The sequence below is a fragment of the Etheostoma cragini genome, chromosome 8, assembly GCF_013103735.1.
Source record: "Etheostoma cragini isolate CJK2018 chromosome 8, CSU_Ecrag_1.0, whole genome shotgun sequence".
Classification (NCBI taxonomy): domain Eukaryota; kingdom Metazoa; phylum Chordata; class Actinopteri; order Perciformes; family Percidae; genus Etheostoma; species Etheostoma cragini.
Genome location: NC_048414.1, coordinates 20,903,512 through 20,907,014, shown reverse-complemented (window position 1 = coordinate 20,907,014; position 3,503 = coordinate 20,903,512). Strand labels below are relative to the sequence as shown.

General features: G+C 45.0%; 1 protein-coding gene and 1 long non-coding RNA gene across 8 annotated transcripts in view; both read right to left on the bottom strand.

Moving 5' to 3' along the window:
- znf423 (zinc finger protein 423) overlaps positions 1-3,503 on the bottom strand; it is a 147,306-nt gene that overhangs the window by 36,938 nt on the left and 106,865 nt on the right. The window lies entirely within an intron of this gene.
- LOC117948518 overlaps positions 1-3,503 on the bottom strand; it is a 15,561-nt gene that overhangs the window by 11,273 nt on the left and 785 nt on the right. For all 4 annotated transcript variants that reach the window (XR_004657463.1, XR_004657466.1, XR_004657465.1 and 1 more), the window contains exons 2-3: positions 2,549-2,551; positions 301-482 (exon numbers count right to left, since the gene is read on the bottom strand). This is a non-coding gene — a long non-coding RNA (uncharacterized LOC117948518). The remainder of the gene's footprint in view (positions 1-300; positions 483-2,548; positions 2,552-3,503) is intronic.

Sequence of the window (3,503 nt, the reverse complement as noted above, 5' to 3'; positions counted from 1 at the left end):
AGGTTACTGTGTGTGTGTGTGTGTGTGTGTGTGTGTGTGTGTGTGTGTGTGTGTGTGTGTGTGTGTGTGTGTGTTGGCCGTCTGGTTGCCATTTACCCTGTTTAACTACAGGACATTGAGGTCCTGTTTTCTTCCAGTACATTATACAGTATGAGTGGAAGTATGTTAGCGTCACAGCTCTGTGGGGCTGGGCCATTGGGACCATGCCCCTGCGTTGTTGACTTGGAAACCCTGTCTAGTCAGACAGCACAATAGAATGAGCTGGATGTCTAAACAGCAGTGTTGTGCTAGGGTTTTGACTCAGTGTGTTCTGAGTGACAGTGGGTGTTATCTCAGTGAGGGTTGTTCATAGTGTTTGGCTGCTCTGAGCCTGTTTTAAGACGTTTGATAAGAGTTGTGTTACTTTGAATGAGTTTTGCAGCTGATGTGAACTGTTTTGCTCAGGTGACTGTTGGTAATCCAGACTGTAGTTTGAGTTTAGTCTGAAAAAAACCCTGTAAACTAAGGCTCAGGACCCATATCAAGCCATGCATGTGTTTCAGGAGGCTGGCTGTATGATAAGAGAAACACTCTCACATATTTGGCTAACAATGTTGAGTAACATGCATTGCAACAATATTGATTCTTTTCTGTCATTGATTTGGATTTCAGTCAAAGTTTTACCATTAGCAGTCCCGTGAGAGTGAAACAAAGGGATTTTATTTCATGTGAGTGATAATGGGAAATATTGGGATAAATAGTGTTTTGTTGCCTTGTGAAACAATTGTTTAAACCTTGGTATGCACGTCTGTTGTAGTGCTTAAAGAATGCTCTGAGTGATCAGCCCTTTTCATAAGAGGCAGTAGTATTTCCCAGCCAAGCAGACAGGGGTGTTAGCCAGCCTGTGCCTTGTACTTTGTGGTGCATGCATGGACGTGCCGACATCAAGTGTTTCCAACAACCAAAGCCTCCTAGGACTCAGAGGGTGAAACAAGTTGAAGAGATTGTCCTGTTACAACAGAGAACATTGTTCTTGTATGGTAGGACTATGGGGTTTCCAAAACCAGCTTCACTGTGAAGCAGCTGCTGCAAATTTCTCCTGCTGTTGACTGTACAAGATCACAGACATTATAAATCAGTGTTTGGTCAGTGGTGGTGTTTGTTTTCTCAGGGTTCCAGCAAGACACCGATGATGGCTTCGTCAGATTTATTGTTCCTTGTCTGTCTGCCAGGGGGTTCATTGGCTAATGACTAATCATTTAGACAAGTGTGTGTTGTGTGTCTGGAAACAGCAGCAGAATCTGAGGTGATTAAACAACGTTACTTCAACCTTTCATCCGCTTTGGACCACCCATTTTATCCTTTGTCTCCATATTTAATTTGTTCCCCCTCCCAACTGTCATTATAATGTATCTCTCCACGCTTTTCTTCCTCTCATCCAAACACTCACCTTTTCTACCCCCCTCATCTCCCTTTCTCTCTCTCCCAAGCTGCACAACATTAGGAGATGAATGAATTAATAAACCACATGCACACACACTGACATGAACGCGCGCAGACACACGCACAGCAGTGTTGACAGATAGACAGAGTGGGCGAGTGTTTTGCTGTCATTAAGTGGGAAACGCCAACTCTCCATCATCATGAACTGTGTGTGAGTTATTGTGAGATATCTATAGGTGTGTGTGTGTGTGTGTGTGTGTACGGGTTCCCCCCACGTTTACCAAGTTGTGTCCAAATATCTCCTTAATATTATACTGTAGGATCCAGATGTGTGAATGTGTTTGTGTGTGTAATAATGAGTGAAATGAACAGACCATCTTTGTATTAATAGTTTGGAATTTGTATTAGTATTCAGCTACTGTGTCTGTAATGTGTGTGGTCATTGGCATGTGCACACAGAGGGTTGTGTGTGTGTGTGTGTGTGTGTGTGTGTGTGTGTGTGTGTGTGTGTGTGTTGGTGTTTGTGTATGCACAGACAGCATGGGGGCCCTTTGGGTGGGGAGTAGAGGGGAAGAGTAGTGTAGTGAGTGTTTGATATTTGACAGCTGATTAAAAGGAGAGGAGTGAGGAGCAGGGAGCCATGACAGTAAATCTCTACGGGCATCATGGGAGGTACGTCCAGGAGAAGGGTGGGGGTTGCAGGGGGGCACTGATTGAAGAGTGAGGGGTGAGACAGACGAGGGAGTCAGCAGGTGAAGACACAGTGGTGATGCGTGAGTGTTGGTGGGGGGCAAAGTGGAGGGGGAAGGAGTAGAGCAAAGGAGGTGAAATGATGAGAGGCCTTTCCTGAAGTTGCTAAGTGGGAAAGAAAAAGGACGCGAGAGGAAGCAGTCAGTGAGCGAAGAGCGGGGATTAGAAGGATGCCATGGAAGTGAAAGAGTAGAGGGAAGGTAGAGCAGCAGAGATGGAGGATGAGGGGAGGAAACGGAAAGCAAGGTGGAAGAGGAGAGATGAAGGTGGCCCGGCACCCTGCTGCTTATCCTTGAACACTCTGAGGAGGTCTCTCTTTCAATCTCTTCTCGCTTTCCTCTTCTACTACCCCCCCCCCACCCACACACACACACACACACTGCCCGACTGGCACACAAGGGTGCTGTTGCAATTAAACCTACACAGCATGGAGCCCAGATTGAGAGAGAGAGGGAGAGAGGACTCCACGCTACATGAAGACTAACCCTGGAAAAGGAAGTGAGGGAGGGAGAGATGGGTACAGAGAGGACAGAGGTAAAGCAATGTGATGATGGGGGAAATGATGGAGAAAACACTGGGAAAATATAGGCGTACTATAGAAGTTTGGATAGAATTTATAGTAGGTGTAGTAGAACGATTCATAGCAATAGTACAGAAAATGTATATATAACAATGCTCTATCCTAGTGAGACTTTTTGATATAAAGTGCTCGTATTATGCTCATTTTCCGGTTCATAATTGTATTTAGAAGTTGCACCAGAATAGGTTTGCATGGCTCCACTTTGGAGCTCCGCACTGTTACAGAGAACTATTGCATTGTGTTCAATCTTTTGCCCGGTTACTGTGATGCAGCGGCATCACCTCGCCTGCTGTGATTGGTTCTTTAATTAGCTCCTAACAAGAACCTTCAGGAAGCTGGCGTACTGATTGGACGTCTTATCACTGTTAATTAGCTCAATTAAGTAATTAGGAGGGTCCTCAGCCTCGTTTCCTGGGGCCGCGCAGGTAGTGCTCTTCCCCTTGGGCTCGAGTGTGAGTAGAGAAAGATAAAGAAAGAGCTGTTTAGATTTAGAAATCAAGTAATTTCCTCAGCGGTGCATGTGTGTAGTGAAAATGACAAATTTCAGCTTCCTGTTTGATATCCAAACCTGAAGGCCTACACACAAACACTCGTAAACATCAAATACAAGCTTGTATCAAAGCACTATATTGCCTTAATTCTGTGAAAATGAAATGTTGGTTGTTTATTGGTAACATAGATGATTTGTGTGTGTGTGTGTGTGTGTGTGTGTGTGTGTGTGTGTGTGTGTGTGTGTGTGTGTGTGTGTGTG